A 26,518-nucleotide genomic window follows, 5' to 3' on the forward strand; every position below is an offset into this window, starting at 1 on the left:
TTTGGGGACCCCTGTGCTATAGCATGCCTTTCTTCATTCCTTTCTCCATCCTGCTGCCTACAACACAGTTGCTGACTTAGATCTAGAAAATAGGAGCCACACTCTAGAGGTAGTAGAGGAACTTCAAGAGAACTTGATAGAACCAAGTCCCGTACCAACTTTAGATCACTTAACCTTCTGACTTTTTCACCAGGGAGAAACAAACGTTGGTCTCATTATAACATCTTCCAGGTTGAATTTTACTGATTTTTTTTCCTTCTCTATTTTACCCTAAGTAATTAACTACCATCCATAAAAATTCTCAAGAAATAGATTTTAATGTTTATCTTTAAATCTCTGCTGCTAGTAATTTACAGATCTTGATTTAAAAGCTATGAGTCATGTGCTCGCTTCGGCAGCACATATACTAAAAGCTATGAGTCATGCTCAACTGTGCATTTCCAACCTACATAGTAAGTCCGTCAGCTTGAAACCTCAGCCTTTGTCAGTGGGTAAGCTGGAGAGGGGGTTGGGGGTATGCATGAGGAGCAGGACAGAGGTGTACAAAGTAATTTGGAATTGTTCCTTTGGGAGGTTGGATTTTAATATGCCCAGTTCCTTGGGTGATGCCTTCGACACCTGTGTGCTCATGGAAACTTAGCCCAGCACCTAGTGTTAGAGACAGACTTCTTGCCTGTCAGTCATGATCAGGTCGCTTGCTCCTCAAGGACACACATCCTTCTTTTATATATTTTGAAAGAACTGGCTGCTGGTCAGTGGGGATTCTGTATAAGGATTCTTTCCATGATTGATCCCAAGAACCAGGGCAATTGAAGAAGAAGTGGCACAGGCGCCAGCTAGGAAGATGTGAGAAAGGTAGCCCCTGGATCACCAAGCAGATGGTTTCCTATCACTGGCACCACTAGTGGTGCATGAGCACATTTACCAGCTTAAAGGTCCAGGGAACTTTGTCTAGTTTCTGAGAGAAGCCTCTCTGGGTTCTGGTTCCTGGCCCTTTGTACTCTGCCCAGCTCTAAACCAGATGAGTCACCTGGAAGTGCCCAGCTGCACAAAATTGACTTACTGTCCATATTCTCAGAGAAACTGCTTCTGGGATCCATCTACTACACTAGACTGAGGTGGACACCAAGACATAATAACTCATATCTGTATGTACCCTGCATGCTAATTTGAAAAGCCTGCCCCCTCTAATGGAAGTCCTCTCTATAATGTCCTCAGTGCCCCAGGACTTGGAATAACCTATTATTCTTTTCCTCCCCGGCCCATTGTTGTACCAACCGCCTGGGATCACAGACAGATTTCAGAGTCTATGGAGTTTGCAGAATCCGAGGGGAGGCCAAGTCATCCAGAGCAAGCTAAGTCCTGAACAAGCCCAGAGAACTACAGTGTATCGTTTGCTACCTCACCCGGAGCCTTCTGTCCAGAAGGTTAAACAAGAAACATTGCTCCAGACATCATGCTTGAGGACCCCAAATGCTTTCTAGCACCATAAGGTCTTGAAAGCTCTAGCCCCCCCCCCCCATTTATCCAAATACTTTCTGAGAAAGAGAAGAGAATGGAAGCAGCCATTGGAATATTGGCCCTTTTTATCCAAAATTTGTGAAGACTTCTTAAAATTCAATTATGCACTAAATGTATGTAAATTTTAAACAGATTAGCCTGACCAGGCAGTGGCACATTTGGTAGAGCGTTGGATTGGGATGCGGAAAGACCCAGGTTCGAGACCCCAAGGTCGCCAGTTTGAGCGCAGGCTCATCTGGTTTGAGCAAAAGCTCACTAGCATGGACCCAAAGTCGCTGGCTTAAGCAAGGGGTTAGTCGGTCTGCTGAGGGCCCACGGTCAAGGCACATATGAGAAAGCAACAAATGAACAACTAAGGTGTCGCAATGAAAAACTAATGATTGATGCTTCTTATCTCTCTCTGTTCCTGTCTGTCTGTCCCTCTCTCTGACTCTCTCTGTCTCTGTAAAAAAAAAAAAAATTAAACAGATTAATATGTTAGTAATTTTTTTTCTTAAAAATCAGCAGGTAAAGACTCTGGGGGGGCAGATTAGTTATGATTAAATAAAATAATTTAAATTTCTCTGCTATTATGGGCTATATTGTGACCTAAAATTTATACGTTGAAATCCTAAGCCCCAGTACCTCAGAATATGACTGTATCTGGAGATATGGTCTTTCAAGTAGAAATTAAATTAAAATGAGGATTATTACAGTGGGCCCAAATGCAAATGGTTGGTGTTTTATAAAGTAAAGGAGATTAGGACACAGACACTGAGGGAAGACCATGTGAAGACACAGGAAGAAGATGGTCATCTACAAACCAAGGAGAGAGGACTCAGAAGAAACCAACCCAACTGACACTTTGATCTTGGACTTCCAGCCTCCAGAACTGTGAGAAAATATACTTCTGTTGTTTAAGCCACACAGTCTGTAGTACTTTGTGGCACCATGAGCAGACTAATACATATGCATATCTGAACAAAAGTGTAATAAATTTACATCTTTAATTTTTTACATAAATTGGAGTATGTTATAGTAATATCTAGTTACCTGACACGTCTTATGTACTATGCATTTTTCTAAGGGCTTACATATATTAACTCATTTTTATTCTCATAACAACCTCATTTAATCCCTATTTACAGACATGAACAGGGACAGAGAAAGTAACTTGCCCAAAGCCTAACAAAGTGTACCTGGCAAGGGACAAAGCCAGGACTTGGAGCCATGTGGTCAGGCTTTAGTCACACATTCCGTGCACTTCTCTTGCTTCCTGGTAGTTTTCCTTGTCAGTACAAGTATACCTACTGCCTTTGTTTTAAGAGCCACTTGGAATTCTCTGTTTTATTCCAGGATATAAAAACCAAACCTACATTGATGTTGTTGCTCCTTTTGTAACTAGCCTTCTGTCCAGCCACAAAAATAGTGACTCATTCAGAAAGAATGAAGGCGTTTCCTGTCACCTCAGCAGAAGCAGAGTGTACATTGCGTTTCTAAGGAGTAGTGGACCCTCTTTAACTTAAACACTTTTGTATTGCTAACAGTTAAACCTCCTTTTAATCCCTACTGTGACGGAAAAGAAGCAAATGAGGGTTTGTCAGAGAGGTTTTAGATGGGTTTGGAACTGATATCCTAAGAAATGGCTGGGGGTTGGGGGCAGGAAGAAGAACTCTGGGTCCCAGGGTCCAGTGCCTGGCCATCCTTGAGTGATTCCGTCTGGTATGTGCACTAGAAAAGGTCAGGTCTTGGGTAAATGGGGGCAGAGGACCATGGTGGGTTCTATTAGAATTCCCAGGAAGGACATTAGATCTGGGAAGCCCTATCCTGCACCCAGAGGTGAGGAGCAAGGACAGGTTCACAGATGGGAAAGGCAAATGCAGGGCTCTAAGACCCTGCCTGCTCAGCCTCCTTAGAGGGTCTATTGAATCTAAGCCCTGCAGAGAATCATCTGCCAGTAAAGACTTCCTATTAGTTGTATGCCAGCAATCAAGCAAACTTTCAGGAGTCTAATTAGATCATGTTATATTCTATTTTCAATCTCTTTTTCTGTTTGTTTTTGTTTCTGGGAGATTTTCTCAACTCTAATTATCATCCCCTTTAACGAGTTTTCATTGTGCCTGTATCATTTTCATTTCTAAAGACTTTTTTGTGTGTGTTTTCAGAACATTTCTTTTTTTAATGACAGCTATTCTTTTTTTTTTTTAAAGATTTTATTTATTCAGCCTGACCTGTGGTGGCACAGTGGATAAAGCGTCGACCTGGAACACTGAGGTCGCCGGTTTGAAACCCCGGGCTTGCCTGGTCAAGGCACATATGGGAGTTGATGCTTCCTGCTCCTCCCCCCTTCTCTCTCTCTCTCTCTCTCTCTCTGTCTCTCTCTCTCACTCCTCTCTCTCTAAAAAATCAATAAATAAAATATTTAAAAAAAGATTTTATTTATTCATTATAGAGAGGAGAGAGAGAGAAAGGGGGAGGAGCAGGAAGCATCAACTCCCATATGTGCCTTGACCAGGCAAGCCCGGGGTTTCGAACCGGCGACCTCAGTGTTCCAGGTCGATGCTTTATCCACTGCGCCACCACAGGTCAGGCCAACAACTATTCTTTTTTAAAGGATGCAATAGTGTTTTTTATTTCTCTGAACATCTTATAGTGTTTTTTTTTGTTTGTTTTGTTTTTGTGAGGGGAGTAAAGGAAGGGTAATTTTCTTCTTTCTACGGTTTGTGGTTCTTTCCAGGTCTATTTTTCAGGGGGTGTCTGTGTCTCCCACGTCAGAGATTGTCCTCTAGTGCAGTGGTCCCCAACCCCCGGGCCACAGACTGCTACTGGTCCATGGGCCATTTGGTACCGGTCCGCAGAGAAAGAGTAAATAACTTACATTATTTCCATTTTATTTATATTTAAGTCTGAACGATGTTTTATTTTTTAAAAATGACCAGATTCCTTCTGTTACATCCGTCTAAGACTCACTCTTGACACTTGTCTCGGTCATGTGATACATTTATCCATCCCACCCTAAAGGTCGGTCCATGAAAATATTTTCTGACATTAAACTGGTCCATGGCCCAAAAAAGGTTGAGGACCACTGCTCTAGTGTCTTGTTTTCTGTTCAGTGTTTAGAGGTTGTTAATCCAAATTTGGAGGGACCCGAATTATGGAAGACAGAAGCAAGGTCCGTCGTTTACACATTAAAGCTTTATTGTCTAGCTTGGCCAAGCGGTAAGAACTCCGACAGAAATCTGACGGAGAGCGCGCCGGCCCTTTGTCCTACTTAGTTTTTATAGTTTTGTAAGTGGGAAGTACAGAAGCAAAAATTGCAATTAGGAGCCCCTTACCGCTATTGGTTATAGTCATATGTCCTTTAACATGATAGGACCACGCTCAATTTGCAAACCATACATCATTTTGGAGAAAACAAAATTTACAAGTCAACACAATGGTAGAAAGATATCTCTTTACATATTAAAAGGCCTTCCTATATTTTCTAGTGTTCACCCGCCATCTCTCTGTCCAGAGTCAGATGTATTAACCACATGCATTTACATAAGAGAGGTAGTTTCTTTGGGGACAAATGCCCGCAAATGGCTCATTGCTATAAGAAAAGGTTCATTTTGGCTTTTCCCTTCCTGCACCTGGCTAGCCATTCACTCCCTTCCCCACAGGTGTGGTGGAATGTCAGGGAATCTATGCTTTCCTTCCCTTTTCATTTACAATACAATGGCAAGAGCCATCCTGGCTATGCTAATCACACAGCACAGAGACTATTCTCACAATTTCTCTTAACCCAAATTAATAAAATGTTCTCCAAGCCTCCTAAAATATTAATATTAATTCTGTAGCCTTTTGGTACTTTACAACATCTGCAGGTGAAATGGCTCAGTGGCTCCTCAGAGGTAATGGGGAACTAACAGATCTTATAAAGTGATCTTAAATTCTGTACCTATATAAAAAAGAATGTACCTTTTTGTCAAATGCACATGGAACATCCATGAAATTTGAGCAAATATTTTTCTAATGAACACCAAAAAAGCCTTGATAAATTCCAAAGAACAGAAATATACAAATAACATTTTCTGATCATAATGCAATAAAACTAGATATTAATGACAAAAAATTTTTAAGTCTAAATTTTCCTGATAATTTAAAAACACTCAACTGAAAGTCTCTTGGAGTATAAGGAAAATAAAAATAAAATTGCAAAATTTTTTGAACATAAATATAATTAAAACATGACATAGAATTCCAATAATGCCACTAAAACAGTTGTCACAAGAAACCTTACAGCTTTAAGTACGTGGTACAATAAAAATGAAGACACAAATAAAAATGAATTTAACATCCAAAATAGAAAGCTAGGAAAAAGGAAATGTAAACCAAGAGAAAGCAGAAGAAAGAAATTAATAAAGATAAAATTATAAACAATGATTTGGAAAACAGAAAAAAGTAGTGCAATGTTGGGCAAATGAGTTCATAAAATTTGTATTTTTTGAGTCTGCTCATTTTTATTGTTATAAAATGGCACTGGGTAGCCACTGTGTGTGCTTGCACTCAGAGCATGGCAGTTGATTGCAAATTGTGGATTGCATTCCTGCTTGAGAGGGGCCATTGTTTTGCTAATGTTTGCTGGAGGAGGGGTCTTTGTGGGCCCAGGTAGTTTTGCAAGGAGAGCAGAGAGAATGCAGAGTGCTGAAGAAGAAGCCATGTTGGCAGAGAAGGGAGAAGATGTGCAGATGGGGAACCAGAGCTGAGGGGCTTTTGCGAGCTCCGCTAAGACTGGTGGGGCCTTTGATTCTAGGAAGAACCAGAGAAGATTCTCCTGGTTGTGAACTGGAGAATGTGTCAGGGCTTTTAGAGCTCTGAATGAGAGGGAAGCAGTCTTCCCTGTGTGTTTGCTTGTCCTCCAGTGCGAGACTTTAATAAGTGGACTGATCCACCATTTTTTGGCTCCACTATTTCTTTACCATCTACCTAAATCCAATGTGAACCTGCATGGCCATGATGGCGGCGGCCACTGGCCATATATGCAGAAAATAAAAAAGATGGTTATTTAAAAAACACAACAAAATATATAAACCATTAGCTAACTTAAACTTTAATAGGAAAGAAAGCACAAATACCCAACAGTAGAAAGGTCAGAGAGCCTGGCGTTTAGTAGCCCAGTGGGTGAGGCACGTGCTGACAAATACCCAACAGTAGAGAGGGCAGAGAGCCTGACGTGTAGTAGCCCAGTGGGTGAGGTACGTGCTGACAAATACCCAACAGTAGAGAGGGCAGAGAGCCTGACATGTAGTAGCTCAGTGGGTGAGGCACGTGCTGACAAATACCCAACAGTAGAGAGGGCAGAGAGCCTGACGTGTAGTAGCCCAGTGGGTGAGGCACGTGCTGACAAATACCCAACAGTAGAGAGGTCAGAGAGCCTGACGTGTAGTAGCCCAGTGGGTGAGGCACGTGCTGACAAATACCCAACAGTAGAGAGGTCAGAGAGCCTGACGTGTAGTAGCCCAGTGGATGAGGCACGTGCTGACAAATACCCAACAGTAGAGAGGGCAGAGAGCCTGACGTGTAGTAGCTCAGTGGGTGAGGCATGTGCTGAGGTCATAAAGCCAAAACCCCAGGCTTGCCCTGGTGTGATAGCTTGGTTGGTTAGACTTAGAGCATCAACCCAAAGTACAGAGGTTACCGGTTTGATCTGTGGTCAAACACATACAGGAACAGATCAATGTCCATGTCTCTCTTTTCTCCCTCCCTTCCTCTCTCACTAAAATAAAAAAAGCAAACAAACAGAAAACTAAACTTTCCTTCCCTCCCTCAAACAAACAAACAAACAAACAAAAAATAAAATCAATAAATTCTTGAGTGCCACCCAGGCCTGCTGAATCAGAAACTCAGGGTGACACCCAGCAGTCTGGGTTTTACTAAGCTCCATAGGAGACTCTGATACATACTAAAATTTGTGGAGCCCTGCTCAGCTTGGTTTGCACTTTTATCTTTAACCTCAGTTAAAAGCAGTCTTTAGACCCTCAGAGGTCAGACTTCTAGTAGTATATATTTGTATTTATTTTTCTCAATGTATAAATTGACACAGCTGATAGAATTAATGTTATGTAACAAACAAGGAGATGAGAAAATTAAGACAAAGAGAAAATCGCAATAAAGAAAATTAGATAGCCTGACCTGTGGTGGCACAGTGGATAGAGTGTCAATTTGGAATACTGAGGCCACTGGTTTTAAAACCCCAGGCTTGCCTAATCAAGGCACATGTGAGAAACAACTGCTATATGAGTTGATGCTTCCTGCTCCTCCCCCTTCCCCTTTGTCTCTCTTCTCTAAAATTAATAAATAAAATCTTAAAAAAAATTATCTTTTTTTTCTAAAAAATAAAAAGGAAAGAAAATGATATAAATCTGGGAACTATTATTACACAGCAAGCACCCAGTAACATTTGTAGAGGAGAAAGGGAAAGAGGAAAAGGGGGCTTGGTACTTAAGAGCTTCCATAGAAAACATAATCACCTCAAGTATTCACAGAATCATAAGATAACAACCTAGCAGTATGAAGAAGCATAGCTCTTCCTGATATCAGGAGTTGAGAGATTCCTCTCCACACTTGTCATATGGAGACTGTTGAATATGTGTAGCATCTTCCCCAATTCCCATAGACTCCCATATAGGGAGCCATTTTTTGTGCCATCTTTTAATTTAGCTGATGGTACAAACCCCAAAGCTTATGTAAATACATCTTAAGGGATAGGCTTTTAAAAAAATTTTATTTATTGATTTGAGAGAGAGAGAGAGGGAAGAGAGAGAGAGAGAGATATCAATTTGTTGCTCCATTTATTTCTGCATTCATTTGTTGTTTCTTGTATGTTCCCTGAGGATGGGAACCTGAATCCTTGGCATATGGGAAGATGCTCTAACCAATTTGGCCATGATTAAATACACACACACACACACACACACACACACACACACATATAGTTGCTGCACTTTAGTTGTTCATTGATTGCTTCTTTTTTTTAAAAAAAAGACTTTATTTATCCATTATAGAGAGGGGAGAGAGAGAGAGAGAGAAGGGGGGAGGAGCAGATAGCATCAACTCCCATATATGCCTGCCTTGACCAGGCAAGCTCAGGGTTTTGAACAGGCAACCTCAGTGTTTCCAGGTTGATGCTTTATCCATTGTGCCACCACAGGTGGCCCCATTGATTGCTTCTTATACGTGCCTTGGGAGGGGGCCTCCAGTCAAACCAGTGATCCCCTTGTTGAAGTCAGTGACCTTGGGCTCAAGCTGGTGAATCTGTGCTCAAGCTGGTGACCTTGGGTTTAAACCCGGGACCTTGCCTGACCAGGCGATGGCGCAGCAGAAGACCCAGGTTCGAGACCCTGAGGTCACTAGCTTGAGTACGGGCTCATTTGGTTTGAGCAAAGCTCACCAGCTTGGACCCAAGGTTGCTGGCTCCAGCAAGGGATTACTTGGTCTGCTGTAGGCCCCCACCACCCCATCAAGGCACATATGAGAAAGCAATCAATGAACAACTAAGGTGTCTCAACGAAAAACTAATGATTGATGCTTCACAGCTCTCTCCGTTCCTGTCTGTCTGTCCCTATCTATCCCTCTCTCTGACTCTCTCTCTGTCTCTGTAAAAAAAAACCCGGGACCTCAGCATCCTACTCAGCCAGACTCTGGTGGCCTCTAGGCAAAGGGTATTCGAAGCAGGCCTAGCCATCAATTGAAAAGAGGAGGAGTCCTCCTTTAGGTGAAAGAACCCCCAAAGGGATGGAGGGCCTGGTTCTTGGCAAAAGGATTGTTAGCGCCATGCAGTTCCTCCAAGTCTTGGCCCTTGGGGGTGCTTGTTCTTTCCCTCATTTCAGCAAGATCTCAACTCAGAAATATCTCAACTCATATTCTGATGTGGTAGGCAAGGTGTATGGTTCAGACACATGCCAGAACACTGGAAGGCAGGGAACGGGTGTATTTGCAAACACAAAATGCTGGAGGTGTTTATATCAATAGGTGGAGAGCACATGTCAGTTCCAACGCTAGGAGACTACTTCTAACTTCCCTGGGTCAGGAAGTGGAGTTGACATGTCAGGCCGCACAGCAGAGTAGCACTGGAGTCATCGCTGGGCTGATGTCATAGCTGAGGTGAAGCTAAGACGTGAGTAAGAGGGCAGAGAAGCAAGATCAGAGGAGGGGGGCGGATCCCGGCGTGCGAACCGAGCCTTGGGAAGACTGGCGATTGGGCGGGGGCGGGGACAGAGGTGGGCCGAGCTGGAGTCAGGCGGCGGGGCGGGACCGAAGGCGGAGGAGCTACCCCGCGGGGTTCGCGCCTGCGCACGGGCGTCCTGGGGCGGAGCTGCGCGCGCGCCGTGCCCGGGCCGTGGCAGGCGGTGTCCGGGCGGGCGCGGGCCGGGCGCGGGCCGAGGGAAGGGCCTCGGTAGCTCCGGAGTCCGGCGCTCCATCAGGCTACTGACGCGATGCTGGCTGCTGCGGGTCCGGCGGTGAGGCCGGCGGGGATGTGACAGACGGCCCTTCGCCTCCCCTGCGGTCCTTGGGCCGGTAGATCGCTGGGCAAACCGCAGCCGGGCCGCGGCCGAGGAGGCAGAGCACATCCGCCTGGTAGGAGCCGGGGTCGGAGCGGGCTCCGGGGTCGGGGCTGCGCGAGCGTTTGCGGCAGCTCGGGCAGGGGGCGCGGTCCGGGGCTCAGGCCCGGCGCCTGGGTGAGGCGGCGGTGCCCTTCGGCCGCTGCCCTCCGGGGTGACCCACTGAGACGCCGGTGAGCCTCCGGAGGCAGCACAGGAGTGAAGCCGGATGCCCCCGCCCCAGCTCTGCCCAGCGGCTGTGACAGCGGTGCGGCGTCCGCGGCCGCGGGGCTGCCGCCTTCCTCTCGGGAGAAGCCGGGACGAGGCCGAGATGCCCGGTGATTGCAGACACAGGATTCTCTGTGCGTTGACCGGAGAAAGTACTGGGGCGCCCTGAAGACTGTTGTTATTTATTGGCGGGGAGGGGGCTTATTTCTGGACCGCGATAAAGACAACACCCTAAACACGTCCTCAGATGAAACTTTGGTGGGCCACACCGTTCTCACAGATTCATGTACTTCCTCTGTCCTGTTTACACATCTGCTGTTTTTGTAGCACACCTATGTGTTTTATGCTCCTGCTTTTTTATTTTTTTTGGTCAAAGTAAAAGGAGGAATGACTCCTTTCAGGTCGTCGTCTGTGTCTTGATTGAGTTTGAATTTCAATAACTGCAAATTCATCTTTGTAGGCTTGTAACCCAGCCAGTTAGGCTTGCTTGTCCAAGGCCAGGCCTCACAAGGGTGGGAATGACCGATGCACGGACTCTTCAGTGGCTCCAGATTGGCACGTGGGGGGGTCTCTCTCCCATTCGTGAGGCAGACTGAGTTTTAGGCTTCTCCAAATAGTTGTTCATAAACAATATTCCTTTCTCCATAGCATTATTTTTGCTATTAAAAACAAAACAAAAAAATAGTCTTCTTTTAGTTTAAAAGTTTAAACTTTTAGTTTAAAAAGTTTAGTGGTAACAGCTCTTCTTTAACCAAAAGGAATTTAAAATCCTCTGGTGTTGCAAAAGGTAGGCACAAAATACATCTTATCTGAAATCAATATGTGATAAAGCTGTGAACATTTCTGAACGTTTTACCTGAAGTCAGTTTTCTGGGATGTCATTACTGCTTGCCTCTCTTTAAGTAATTACATAGATTTTTATTATATTATTTAAATTTTTTTTTGTATTTTTCTGAAGTGAGAAGCAGCGGGAGGCAGTCAGACAGACTCCGCATGTGCCGGACTGGGATCCACCTGGCATGCCCACCAGGGGGCGATGCTCTGCCCATCTGGGGTGTTGCTCTGTTGCGTCCAGAGCCATTCTAGCGCCTGAGGCAGAGTCCATGGAGCCATCCCCAGTGCCCCGGCTAACTTTGCTCCAATGGAGCCTTGGCTGCAGGAGGAGAAGAGAGACAGAGAGGAAGGAGAGGGGGAGGGGTGGAGAAACAGATGGGCGCTTCTCCTGTGTGCCCTGGCTGCGAATCAAACCTGGGACTCCTGCACGCCAGGCCGATGCTCTACCACTGAGCCAACTGGCCAGGGCTTTATTATTTTCTTATTTGGTTGTTTTTGAGTGTTCTCAACAAAATGGACTCCAATTAATTAGATGAAAAAAACATACTCTCTTGAATCTTCTAGCTGTAATTTTACTAATGTATTTTTTTAAATTTATTTATTCATTTTAGAGAGGAGAGGGAGAGACAGAGAGAGAGAGAGAGAGAAAGAGAGGAGAGACAGAGAGAGAGAGAAGGGGGGGAGGAGCTGGAAGCATCAACTCCCATATGTGCCTTGACCAGGCAAGCCCAGGGTTTCGAACTGGCAACCTCAGCATTTCCAGGTTGACGCTTTATCCACTGCGCCACCACAGGTCAGGCTACTAATGTATTTTATTACAACGCCATAGTAAGAAACTGCGAGAAGCCATTCTGAGAGCATGAACTCTCTGTTCCAATAAACACAATTTATTCTCTCTTTCTGTACGTGCAGACCTGCATTTTGTTTGTTGCCTTGACTCATCTCCTTAGACTATCTGGTGGAAGGAGGAGACTTTGATTCCATGTTGAAAAGTTCATCAGTGACTCTGTAATCTTTATGTGATAAAAGTCAAAGCCCTTCCCAATTCTGGTACTTCACGCATGTTTCTGACTTCAGCTTCGACCATTTGGCCTGTCCTCTTCATACAGAGACTATAACATCTTTCTTTGTGGTTTTACACTGTGTTCTTTGTGGAGAATTCTTCTCTACCTAGTAAACAACTTGCTTTTCAAGACCTAACTAACCTCTGAATCTTGTTCGGACATCTTGTCCCGCTTGTCTTGACTGATCCTATAGTATGTTGTACATTATTCAGTTAGTTAGCATTTGTCAGTGGGTAGTTAATGATTTGTTTATTTCCACCAGACTTTCAGGCTTCTTAAGGAAAGGGACCTTTGCAACTCTGGCCACATACTGTTGTGTGGCATAGGTGCTCAGAAACTGTTTGCTGAATACATTTTTGAGGAATGCTCTCAATCTTGAATATAGCTTTAAGATAGACAAAATGCATTAACTACTTCTCTCAGTATCAGAAAACTTAGAAAAGATGAAAACACAATGTACTTTTAGATTTCCAAGAAGTCAAAATTATTGTTGCTCCTTAGGAAGAAAACCCCAGTAAATGACAGAAGAAACCAGTGTGGTTTATGTTGCAAGAATAAAAGGGCATGCATGATCAGTAGGGAATGCTGCTTCTTTCATTTTAGGACTTTGAGGCAAAGTAATTTGCTCAAAGTCATGCAGGTAGTAGAAGGGGTCAGACAGAGCTGGGATACAATTCAGGCTTTTGACCATCTGTGTATTTTACCTTTGCTCCCAGTTTCCTAATTCTAAGTCTTAATAATTGTTTTAGAGTCTCAGTGGGGGTTTTGTAGTGGGGTGGGTTTAGTTCTATTAAATTAATAGAACATTGAACTTGAAAGAATTAACAGATTATTTGGTTCACCTTTTAAAATTTTACCCATTAAACAACTAAAATCCCAAAGGGCAAGTTGCTTGAAGTTACTTAGGGTTATCCGTATCCCACATTCCTGACCTCATGCTTGTGTATTTTTCTTTACTCCATGATGCTTTTGGGAGAAAATGAAGAAGTTACCAATTATCAGAGGGAGAGCAAAGCAGCTTGCAATGTCTCCCTTCTTGAATGTTTAACCCTTGAGTAGCTAAGAAACATAATAATTCATTTGGGGATATAGGAGACACTGAAGCTTCACGATTATAATTGGTCACATAGTTTTTACCTCAGTGCTTGGGGTCCTTTCTCCAAATGCTCCATGACAAGTGGCTTCTGCTCACCATATGGAGAGCCCACATACAGTTGCATTTTGATGGTAAAATGAGATTTTAATATGACAGGGTTCCAGCTGGCTAATGGCATGGCTAAAATTATTTGTATGGCTGCTCTCTGTATGCAGAAGAGCCTATCTGATTACTCTGTGTGATAAGTATTTTTGGGAAAAAATTGTTAATTGTGCTTTTATGCTCCTGAAAAATTTGTTTTAAAATGTGTTCTTACTGTGGTGGGTCTGATAAATTCTAACAGAACTTTTTTTTCCTATGTAGTCTTTTTTTTTTTAATTAAATTTGTAAATTTATTGTGTTAACATGGATTCCAGTGTGTCCCACTCAATATAACACCCTCATAACAGGCCTTTTATTTTACAAACAACTTAATGGTCAAAGATAAAAAAAAATCAAACTTTTAATTTTTCTTCTTAGTTATTTCTTACCATATATACCTGATTTTATATGCTAATCAAAGCATAAATGTAATGTTTAATATTTTCTTCCATAGTTAATATTTTCTTTTTGCACACTTAACTTATTCTATATTATGAGTTGATTTGCTTATTAGTAATAGGACATCTAAGTTTTCTTCTGTTTTAAAAATGATGCAGTTAATACATAGCTGTCCTTTGTTTTGCTTTCTTTCTTTAGGCTAAAGTTCTAGGATTACAAGGTCAGAGGGTAGGGAGGTTTTTGTCACTGCCAGATTGATTTCTGAAAGGATGTATTGATTTTCACTGCCTCCTGCAGTTTGGTTGACAGTTTTATCATACTTTCATAGGTTTTTGTTTTTTAAAAGTTTTTTTTTTTTAAAAAAATGGGTATAAGGGTACGTGCTGTCTAACATACTGTCTACAATAAAGAAGTAAATGCAGTATTTTTCTAGTTTTAGTTTCTCCTTTGTTGTTATTGCCCTTTCCATAAATTTTTACTAGGGTCTTCTTACTAATTTTCATTTGCACTTATCAATACAGTAATCTCTTGGAAAATGTTTATGATTTGTTTTTGTTGTTTATTGTTGTAGGTATTGCAGTTTTTAAAATTATTAAAATCATTGACTTAAACAAAATTTTGTGATTTCATTCATCTTTTATGAGGTCTGAATGTTCATTATCTGATGTACTCTTTTCTTAAGTTTCTAGAATTTGTTTTATATGTATATATCTTTAAGAAATTATATTGCAATTGAGATTGGATTTAATTCATGTGGATTTTATACTATTGAGAATCACATTTTTAAATAAGTGAGTTTCCATTGGTAAGGTATTGCTTATTTTCCTTCCTGAACTTGAATAGGAAACAAAACAAACTAATCTAGTTATTTTTTGTTTATTAATTTCTTTTTAATTAATTAATTTTTTAAAAAAGAGGCAGGGAGAGAGAGAGAGAGAGAGAGAGAGACAGGAACATCAAGCTGCTCCTGTATGTGTCCTGACTGGGGAATCGAACTGGCAACCTGCACACTCTGGGATGATTCTCCAACCAATCAAACTGTCTGGCCAGGACGTACCTAGTTATTTTTTAAATAAATGAATACTTTTTTTTAATTAGTAAATTTAGAAAACCATAATTTTTGTGAGAGCAATATTTTGGTTATTTGAAGTTTTTTTTGTGGTTCAGGATTAACCAGAAGGCCATTTGTGATTTAACTCTTCCATTAATCATTCTAAAATATATGAAAGTAAGACCTTGGTTATCTGCTTGTTTTGGGGAGTGAGACATTTTAGGTAGATGAGACATCCCTGGGTAATGGTTTATATAGATTGAGTGCTCGGTACTATGCTGGTGTTTGGCATGGAGTTTCTTATTTATCATGACAGCCCCAAGAGAGGTAGGTTTTTTTTGTATCCTCATTTTGCAAATGGGAAAACTTAGCGGGGAAAAGTGACCCACAGTTGAACTGGAACTTCGTCTTCCTACTTTTGAAAGGCTCGATGTGAAAAATATATTATCTTATTTTTTGTGATATGGATTTGAACTTTATCTCTTAGGCATTGGAACAATATTAATATTTCAGAGTAAGAAGATGATATGGTATGTTATGTATTTTAGGGTGATGGCTGATGCAACAGTGTGGATTTATCTTGAATTATGTTTCTGATAGAAAGTAGTTGAAATAGGTCATGAGAAAGAAAGCCTGAACAGCAGGGTGGATTGGAGATCAGAGGACATGATGGGAAGATGTAGAACTTAGTACTGACTTAAGAGAGAGTGGGAAACTTGATTGTTGATTTGGAAGATAGCAAATGGGGTAATGATGGATGAATGTGCACTCACAGCACTTTGTACTTTGTTATATTTCTTTCATAGCACTATGGTGTATTGTCCCTAATCTAGTGACATGTCTACCTCCCCCAATAGATTATGAGCTTGTCAAGGACAGGACTGAGTAGAAGGCATGAGCTAATACAGGAAGAGGTTAAGACACTGAAGTGCCTGTGGTAAGCACCGGATCACCAGGCTCAGAGTGGATGGAGCAGGAGGAGCTATAGAAAGTGAAGGCTCTCAGGGAGGTTGCTGGAGAGCCATCAGTGTCAGATCAAGGAAGGAGTGTTAAAGAGCAGGAAGTAGTAGCAGAGAAGAAGTAAACACAGAATGCCACCTCAGGCTACAAACAGTTCTCTGGTTAGTTTGCCCTAATGGGATATGCTGATGGCCAGTGATTGTATAGAGCTAAGCTGTCTTTTCCTTTGTTTCAGACTCACTGCCCACCCTTGCCCTGTCTACCCCCCCCCCCCCCCCCCATACCTTTCTCAGTGTATCCTGTTGTCTCCTGCCCCTTTTAGTTTCTAACATCTGCTTGCTGAAGGTACTGATGCTGGAGTTTGACTCAGCCTAATGAGAGCATCCAATCAGAACTCTCCTTTCTTTTTTAACTGAATTGACCAATCAGAGTATGTTAGGTGTAACTGAGTTTTGAGCTCTTCCCTGCTGAGTTGATTGCTTTTGAATGACCTCATAGTTCTTTCTCTGACTTTCAAGGCTTCTAATTGGTTATTTTGAGATTTGGAGCCATTGGGATGGCAGAGGCTTCTTAAAGGCTGGGACCATGAAAGCTGACATGTTTTATTTTACTTCAGTGGTCCCCAACCTTTTTTGGGCCGTGGACCGGTTTAATGTCAGAAAATATTTTCACAGACCAGCCTTTAGGGTGGGACGGATAAATGTATCATGTGACCGAGACAAGCGTCAAGAGTGAGTCTTAGACAGATGTAACAGAGGAATCTGGTCATTTTTAAAAAATAAAACATCGTTCAGACTTAAATATAAATAAAATGGAAATAATGTAAGTTATTCTTTCTCTGCGGACCGGTACCAAATGGCCCACGGACCGGTGTGGTCCATGGCCCGGGGGTTGGGGACCACAGTTTTACTTCCTTACTTTTCCATGTTGATCAGTAAATTAGTTTAAATATAGCTGGATCATCTTTGGTTGCAGCCTGAGTGCTTTGGGGGAAATCTGAGAGTTTTCTGTGACCATTATGCCCTGGCAGCCAGTGTTAGGGTTAGGAGTTACAATTTTCTCTGAAGATCATAGCTTGGAAAGGCAGGACCTATTATTCATAACAGCTATTTAAGTGTGTAGAATGGGTCTGATGATATTTTGGTCTGAGTTGGTAGGCCAGCTTACAGGAAACATATCCAGGTGGTATTTCTTTAGAGAAAGTGGGAAGGCAGGGATAGCCATTTTTTCATATTTTTATTATTATTTTTAAATTTTATTTCAAGTTTATTTTCTTCATTTTAGGATCGGTTGAACTTGTCAACCCTTATTATTGGCTTCAGCTAATAGTACAGCACTTGCTAATAGTAGACAGGAAGAAAACACATTTTCTGCCATGTGAAACTTATATTCTAATTCGTCTATATATAATATGTCTGCTATTAGAGTGTTGTGGAGGACACAAAACAGAAAGAGCATGTGAGGGGGATGCTGTTTCCTATAGGTGGTTAAGGAAGCTTAGTGATGAATGGCATTGCAGCAGATATGTGGAAGATGTTATATTGTGATCTAATCTGAGCCGATTTAGGGGAGAGAATATTTGAGGAAGATGGAACAGGAGTGCAAATGTCCTGTGGCTGAAGCATGCTTGTCCTGTTTGAGGAGTGGCAAGTAGCTCAGTGGAGGCATTGAGGGGAATGATTGGTACAAGATGAGGTGGTGGTGGGGTGCATGTTGGTCAAATAAATTTGTGAATATGATATATATGGTTGCTCGTTTATAGTTTGCATTGGGTGTGGGAGACAGGCTGTTAGCAGGCTGGGTTGTTATAGCCTAAGGCTTAGTTTTAAGACTAAGCTTTTCCCCCACACCCTTGACTGTTGCACGATGTGGGGTTATGCACTCTTATGAGGAATCCTATTATGCCTCAGATAAGTGACTTTGTTTCAGAGACTTCCTTGTTTGTATATTGGATTAAAGGTTTTGATTTCTACACTATAAAGTGGGGCAGACCCGGAGCTTGCTCTCCCTTGGTTCCTGAGATTAGCATTAGAGGAGAGAGCAGAGAAAGGAGAGCAGAGAAAGGCCATGTGGAGGAGAGGAGAGGCAGCCAAGATGGCGGAGTGCTGAGGGAGAAGCCAGTTTGTGCAGAGAGAAGGACATGGGGAACAGAGGTGAATAAGGCTGGTGAGCTAGAAACCTTTGATTCTAGGAAACTCAGATAAGTCAGTGGCTTTGGGAGCCCTGAATGGAAAGGGAAGTGTTTTCACACTGTGTGTATTTCTTGCCGGCTGGCCGGGTGCAAGCTAGGTTTAAAGCTAATGGCCCACCAGTCCTTGGCTCCATTGTTTCATTACCGTCTGTCCAAATCTAAGGCGAACCTGCCCGGGCCAGGTGGCTGTGATGGTGGCTGTGGCTACTGGCCATACAATGCATAATAGATTATACACGGCCTTGTCAGCAAGTAAGACTTTGACTTTTACCGTGAAGGTGGGAAGCCATTGAAGGGTTTTGACTTGTTTTAAATGGATCTCTCAACTGCTCTGTAGAGAAAGTTAGAGGCAGGGCATAAGGGGATCCTTCAGTAGGTTCCTGCAGTAATTCTGGATGGGAAATCATGGTAATTTGAGGCAGGGATTGGGAGAAGTGCTTGCCTTCTGTATATGTTGTAACTGTAGAGCCAACAGATTTTGATGGTGGATTAGATATGTGATGTGGATTTTGGCCTTGAACAACTGGAAGAATGGAGCTGCTATTTAATTGATGGGGAAGCTGAGGGATAAGCAGGTTTTATAGGGGGAAATAATCAGTTCACTTTTGGACATGTTACAGTAGCAGTCCAAGTAGAGATACTGTCTAAACACCTGGGTGTAATGAGTCTGCAGTTTAGGTCAGAGGTCTGGACTAGAGATAAATTTTCAGACGTTGGCATAGAGATACAGGAACTGCATAAGATAATTTAGGAGTGAGTGTTGTTAGAGAAGAAGTCCTAAGAATTTGCCTTGGGATCCTGAACTGTTTCCAGAAAGAGAAAGAGGGACAGAGGGTCAGAGAGAGGGGAGAGTTAGAGTGGTAGCTAGCAAAGGAAACTAAGAAGCACATCAATGACTGAGGAGGAGAATTAAGAGTGCATGGCACCCCTGAAGCCAAGTGAAACATTTTAGAAGGAGAGGGGGAGTGCTCAGCTGTGTCAGGTGCTGTTAGGTTAAGGACTAAGACAGGACTGTTAGACTTAACAATGTGAAAATCATTGGAAACCTTAACAGGTTGTGGTGGAGTGCTAGAGATGAAACTTGATTCAAGGGGTGCTTTAAGAGAGAACTCTAGGGGAGGAATTGGAGGCAGCCAGTTCTTTCCAAGGGTTTGCTATAAACTGAACTGAGAAAAATAGTATGATAGCTGGAGGGGATGTAGAATCAAGGTTTTTTTGTGTGTGTGTTGGGGGGTGTTTTTATTTTTGTGAGTGTGTGTTTTGTTTTTTTGTTTTTTTTTTTAAAGATTTTATTTAATTTTCAGAGAGGAGAGAGAGAGAGAGGAAGGGGAGGAGCAGGAAGCATCAACTCCCATATGTGCCTTGACCAGGCAAGCCCAGGGTATCGAACAGGCAACTTCAGCGTCCCAGGTCAACACTTTATTCCCTGCGCCACCAGGTCAGGCTGTGTGTGTGTTTTTGTTTTTTTAGGTGAGCGGAGAGGAGATAGTGAGGAAGATTCCTGCATGTGCCCTGACCAGGATCCACCAGACAAGCCCAACCGGATGCTTTAGTACTGAGCTGTTTTTAGCACCTGAAGCTGATGTGCCCCCAGTAGCTATCCTCAATGCCTGGGGCCATGCTCAAACTGGTCAAGCCACTGGCTGTGGGAGAGGAAGAGGGAGAGAAGGGGGAGGTAGAGAGAAGCAGATGGTTGCTTCTTCTGTTTGCCCTGACCAGGAACTGAACCTGGGATGTCCATACACTGGGCCAATGCTCTATCCACTAAGCTACCAGCCAGGGCCGGAACTTTCTTTTAAGATGGGTGCTTTTCTAGACTATTTGTATAAATAGAGAGTACTTATAGCTGATGGAATGATTGGAGGGAGAGAAAAAAATTAAAGGAAACATTTTTTTTTGAAAAATAAGTGAAATTACTTTTATCCTAATCTCTGTGTCCAAGGTCTATTGTTATATATATGTCCTTATGTATTAAGCTATTTCTTTCAAATGAAGACAGTGGCTAATTGGGAGCAGATGTTCAAGAACATTCCCTCCCTCTAACTTGGTGAATTTTCATTGTTTCAAAACTATAGTTTTTATATGTGGGTAACAAAATTTTTTATGAAATATTAGGAAATGTGTTAATTGGTCTTTTTTTATTTTTTAATCTATTTTTCTCTGATAACTTTTACTGTTCGTTATTCTTAGTAGTTTTGCACACTGCTTGCCCAGAAGTAGGATTTTAATATAATTTGGTAATCTCTGCCTGATGTGGTAGTTTTATTATAAGTACTTTTTTAATAGAAAAATGTTTACATAATGTTTTAATTAGAGTATAAATGAAACACTTTTAAGGGGAGAATTTGATAGCTACTCTTTTTCCTTTTTTCCTAATGTACCTGACCACACTTTTACTGTAATTGCTTCTGGTTACTGAGTTGCTATCTGAGATGAGTTCAGAAAATTAAGTTGAAAGCTGTGTTCCAGTTCCAGCACTTTATGTGCCTCTTTCTGTGGTTCATTTATGTTTCAGTAAGTGGTTGTCAATATTTAGCTCTGGAGCATCACTGCAGTAGCTTCTTGATCTTCTTTGTTGGTCTTTCTCCAGATTTTCTTCCCTTAGCCTCTGATCCATGCTGCTGACTCTGAGTTTCCGAAACAGATCTGGTCAGGTTCTGTTACTGCTTAAAATCTTATGTGGCTCTCTGTTTATGGAAGTTTGTTTGCCCTCTTTTTTGCTTGCTCACCTCCCTGTACTGGTCGTCTGCTCTAGTTAGGGGATCTGGAGTGTTCCCTCGGGGGTTCTAATGCACCTCTAATGTTTCTTGCCACAGGACCACAGGGTAGTGGTAAAATTCTTTTATTAGTGCATAGAAAGCCCTCCATGAACTGTGGCCGTCATCTTCTGTCATGGTTCTGTGGATGAGAAACTCTTCTGCTTTTGCACTTACTATTCCCTTTGTTCCGGAATACTATTAAATTTTTTACTATCTTGTTAAATCACTTCTTTTTAAAAGCTCAATATAGATGCCTCCTTTTCTTTTTTCTTTTTTTGTATTTTTCCAAAGTGAGAAGCTGGGGTGCGGGGGGGGGGCAGACAAAGACTCCTGCATGAGCCTGACGAAGATTCACCTGGCATGGCATGCCCACCAGGGGTCGATGCTCAGCCCCTCTGGGGCGTTGCTCCGTTGTAATCAGAGCCATTCTAGCACCTGAGGTGGAGGCCATGGAACCATCCTCAGCACCCGGGCCAACCTTGCTCCAGTGGCCCCTTGGCTACAGGAGGGGAAGAGAGAGATAGAGAGAAAGGAGGGGGGACGGGGTGGAGAAGCAGATGGGTGCTTCTCCTGTGTGCCCTGGCTGGGAATCGAACCTGGGACTTCCAGATGCTGGGCCGACGCTCTACCGCTGAGCCAACTGGCCAGGGCCTAGATACCTCCTTATCTAGGAGGTATATTTTTATCCTTACTCCTCTACCTAGCTTCCATTATATTCTCTGTTCTCTGTTAACCTGTATTCTTATGACATTTTGCAGTTATTTTGTTGTAGTAATTGTTATATTCTATTTGCTTTTGTGTCTAGTCCTCCTTGCCCCAACACAAACTTACTGATTATTCAATAAATTTTTGTTGAGTAAATGATGGAGTAAAGCAAATAATTATTCAATATTGACAGCTTTTTAAAAAATTTTTTATTTTTATTTATTTATTTATTTATTTTTGTATTTTTCTGAAGCTAGAAACGGGGAGAGACAGTCAGACAGACTCCAGCATGCGCCCGACCGGGAACCACCCGGCACGCCCACCAGGGGCGAAGCTCTGCCCACCAGGGGGCGATGCTCTGCCCCTCCGGGGCTTTGCTCTGCCGCAACCAGAGCCACTCTAACTCCTGGGGCAGAGGCCAAGGAGCCATCCCCAGCGCCCGGACCATCTTTGCTCCAATGGAGCCTTGGCTGCGGGAGGGGAAGAGAGAGACAGAGAGGAAGGAGGGGGGCTGGAGAAGCAAATGGGCGCTTCTCCTGTGTGCCCTGGCCAGGAATCGAACCCTGGTCCCCCGCACGCCAGGCTGACGCTCTACCGCTGAACCAACCGGCCAGGGCAAGTTTTTTTTATTTTTTTAATGTTTATTTTATTGATTTTAGAGAGAGAGAAAGGATGCATGTGTGAGAGAGAAACAGAACATTAATCTGTTTCTGTATGTGCCCTGACTGGAAATCGAACCGGGAATCTCTATGCGTCAGGATGGTGCTCTAATTGACTGAGCTCTCTGGCCAGGGCAACATTGAACTAGTTTTGATTGACCCATTCGGTTGGGCTTTTACATTAACTTATTTTGTACAAAATATAGAGATGAGCAGTTCAGATAGTATGTTTAAAGAGAATCATACTCCAAAGTGTCTTAGGATATTAACATTTTATTAAATATTTCTTCTTATGAGCAATTAAAGAGATTTGTTGATGATTTCATTATATATCTCAAATCTCTTATTTTGTTTGAATATCTGAATATTTTCTTCTGTGGTGTCATTTTGTTATCTTTGACATTTCTATTTGGATGTTGGCACTAGATGCCCTTTATCCTAAACATATCTTAAATTCATTACTTAAACTTGATCTTGACTTCTCTATTAGTGTTTTCTATATCACTATGTTGTAAGTTACTTAGTTTTCTCTGCAGTATTTTTTAGTCTCATTTCTATATCTTATCATTAATGAGTTCTATTATGTATATAATTCAACAAACATTTTTGGCCACTGCTGGTGCTTCTGATTTGTTACTACTAAATAAAGGCTGGCCTGACTGGAGGTAGCACAGTGGATAGAGTATTGACCCGGTACAGTGAGGTCCCTGGTTCAAAAGCCTGAGGTCACCGGCTTGAGTGCAGGCTCATCGGTTTGAATGTGGGTGCCAGCTTGAGCTCAGAGTCGCTGGCTTGAAGCCCAAGGTTGTTGGCTTGAGCCCAACATTGTTGGCTTGAGCAGGGGGCCCTGGTTCTGCTTGAGTCCCATGCCCCTAACCCGATCAAGACACATATGATAAGCAATCAGTGAACAACTAAAGTGAAACAACTACAAGTTGATGTTTCTCATCTCTCTCCTCCCTCTCTCTCCCTAAAAAAACAATAAAAATAAATAAAAATAAAAGAGCTGAATAAGAGAGGGTCCCAGTCCACAAATGATTATGATACTCTGTGATAAGGATAATAATATAGTAATGGAATATCTAGGGCACCTGATATTCCATTATGCCTTTATTCTTTGGCTACTGCCAGCCTCTTTTAGACCCTCATAACTATGTTTAGGTAATCTTAGAACTGCTTAATAGCTTGCCCTGCCTTAACTCTCTTATCATTCGAGTTCAGCTTGGATGCTGGTCATCAGAGTAGTTGTCTTAAAAAAAAAAGCTACCGGCCCTGGCCGGTTGGCTCAGCGGTAGAGCGTCGGCCTAGCGTGCGGAGGACCCGGGTTCGATTCCCGGCCAGGGCACACAGGAGAAGCGCCCATTTGCTTCTCCACCCCTCTGCCGTGCTTTCCTCTCTGTCTCTCTCTTCCCCTCCCGCAGCCAAGGCTCCATTGGAGCAAAGATGGCCTGGGCGCTGGGGATGGCTCTGTGGCCTCTGCCTCAGGCGCTAGAGTGGCTCTGGTCGCAACATGGCGACGCCCAGGATGGGCAGAGCATCGCCCCTGGTGGGCGTGCCGGGTGGATCCCGGTCGGGCGCATGCGGGAGTCTGTCTGACTGTCTCTCCCTGTTTCCAGCTTCAGAAAAAAAAAAAATAAATAAATAAATAAAAAAGCTACCTTTCTTCTTCTTGCTCACAGAGTGAAGTGAAGTCCAAAATAGAATAAAATATGGAACACAAAGCCTTTGGCCTAGACTTCCTTTCTTGTCTTCTGCCTGAACCTTCTGTTCTAGCAAAACTCTTCTACATTCTGTTGTAAACACACTTAATACTTTACTAATGCTCGAATACTGAGTTATTCTTAGTGCCTGAGGCGGATTCACTTGGACCAACCGAGCTATCCTCAACGCCTGGTGCCATGCTCAAACCAATCAAGCCTTTGACTGCGGGAGGGATAGGGGGAGAGAAGAGGAAAGGGAGAAGAGAGAAGAAGATGGTTGCTTCTGCTGTGTGCCCTGACTGGGAATTGGACTTGGGACGTCCATATGCCAGGCCAATGCTCTATCCACTGAGCTACTAGCCAGGGCCCACATTTTACCTTTTTGTCTTGCTTATTTGAGTCATTTCCCTCCCAACAGTGTTTTTACTCTTTCTTCTTCTACTTACTGAAATTAAATTATATCTATCCTTGGACATAATTCCTAATTGTTAAATCCATTGTGAACTTTTTATATGATCATGCCCATGTTTTTTTTGTTTTTTTTTTCTTTACAGGGACAGAGAGTGAGTCAGAGAGAGGGATAGATAGGGACAGACAGACAGACAGACTGGAACGGAGAGATGAGAAGCATCAATCATCAGGATAGGTTTTTGTTGTGACACCTTAATTGTTCATTGATTGCTTTCTCATATGTGTCTTGACCGCGGACCTTCAGCAGGCTGAGTAACCCTTTGCTCAAGCCAGTGACCTTGGGTCCAAGCTGGTGGGCTTTTTGCTCAAACCAGATGAGCCTGCGCCCAAGCTGGTGACCTCGGGGTCTTGAACCTGGGTCCTCCACATCCCAGTCTGACACTCTATCCACTGCGCCACCGCCTGGTCAGGCCATGCCCATGGTTGTTTTTTATTTATTTATTTATTTATTTATTTATTTATTTATTTTATTTTCCGAAGCTGGAAATGGGGAGAGACAGTCAGACAGACTCCTGCATGCGCCCGACTGGGATCCACCCGGCTCGCCCACCAGGGGCGACGCTCTGCCCCTCCGGGGCGTTGCTCTGCCGCGACCAGAGCCACTCTAGCGCCTGGGGCAGAGGCCAAGGAGCCATCCCCAGCGCCCGGGCCATCTTTGCTCCAATGGAGCCTTGGCTGCGGGAGGGGAAGAGAGAGACAAAGAGGAAAGGGGGGCGGGGGTGGAGAAGCAAATGGGTGCTTCTCCTATGTGCCCTGGCCAGGAATCGAACCCGGGTCCCCCGCACGCCAGGCCGACGCTCTACCGCTGAGCCAACCGGCCAGGGCGCCCATGTTTTAACACCCTTTCTTCCTGTCTTTATGACAGCACTCTCTCCTATTTCTCTTTTTTACCTATTCTTTCTCAGCTGTCTTTACTGACTCCTTTCCCTTAATGGTTACGATTCCTGAGGTTTCAGGCTGATTTCTTTTTTACCTTTCTTTCTGCCATGCTTTTCTTTCTTTTTAAGATTTTTTTTATTGATTTTAAAGAGAAGAGAGAGAGAGAAAGATAAAGGGGAGAGGAGCAGCCAGTATCAACTTGTACTAGTTGCTTCTCACATGTGCCTTGACCAGGCAAGCCGGGGTTTTAAATCGGAGACCTCAGCATTCCAGGTGGACACTTGACTCACTGCGCCACCACAGGCCAGGCCTGCCATGCTTTCTTGAACATGTTTGTTATTATCTCCTTGCTGTCTTCATTTCCTCAGCTGAATTTTAAAAAATGTTTTATTGATTTTATAGAGGTGGGGGGAAGCGAGAATTATCAACTCATTTTTGCTTCACTTTAGTTGTTCAGTGCTTGCTTCAGCATTCCAGGTTGATGCTCTAGCCACTGCGCCACCACAGGCTAGCCTCAGCCCATTTTTCTCTTCAATGCTTTGCTACTTAGAATGTACATGTGATTATCTAGTGTAAAACCTGAAATTTAGAGAGACAGAGAGGAAGGAGAGGGGTAGGGGTGGAGAAGCAGATGGGTGCTTCTCCTGTGTGCCCTGGCCAGGAATGGAACCTGGGACTCCTGCACGCCAGGCCGAAGCTCTACCACTGAGCCAACCGGCCAGGGCCTAGGACATTTTCTTATCGAGCTAGAAAAAGGATAAAAAGTTTGAAAGTGATAACTTGGTTTCCAAATGCCAGTTAAGAGCATTTAACTATGGGAAGATCTTGAGACTAAATGGACAAAAATGAGAGCTTTAGTATTGGGAATTGTAAGCTAATATATTTGAGTAGTACTTTGAAAAGATGCTATTTAACTGTCAGCTAATACCCAAGAGAGACTCCTGATATTGTTATTGTGTATTCCTGGAAGATACTGGCCTAATGTGCTATAGCTACAGATGTGGTAACATCATCACTGTACCTCTATATCATCTAGTAAGTTTTCTAACCATAGGTTGTTTAGTATAGAATTATTTTCTGAACCCTGATATAGATATAGATGTTTAGTATAAAATTATTTTCTGAACCCTGATATAGATGTATACGTGCTCTCAGTTTCTTGAAATTTTTTTGGTTTGCAAACAGTAGATTTTAGAATTTGTCTTGCTTATAGCATTTTAAAAAGTCAAAGTTTGCAGAAACAAGAACTTTAAAATTTGAGTCCTTTATATGCTAAATGATTTAACAGATTTTAAAATA

General features: G+C 42.8%; 1 protein-coding gene across 6 annotated transcripts in view; it reads left to right on the forward strand.

The window, feature by feature from the left end:
• The first annotated feature begins 9,854 nt into the window (after positions 1-9,854).
• Positions 9,855-26,518, forward strand: part of CCSER2 (coiled-coil serine rich protein 2) — a 178,846-nt gene continuing 162,182 nt past the window's right edge. For all 6 annotated transcript variants that reach the window (XM_066243980.1, XM_066243982.1, XM_066243988.1 and 3 more), the window contains exon 1: positions 9,855-10,119. The gene's annotated coding sequence lies outside the window, so the exon portion shown is untranslated. The remainder of the gene's footprint in view (positions 10,120-26,518) is intronic.

Source organism: Saccopteryx bilineata, chromosome 9, assembly GCF_036850765.1.
Source record: "Saccopteryx bilineata isolate mSacBil1 chromosome 9, mSacBil1_pri_phased_curated, whole genome shotgun sequence".
Lineage (NCBI taxonomy): Eukaryota > Metazoa > Chordata > Mammalia > Chiroptera > Emballonuridae > Saccopteryx > Saccopteryx bilineata.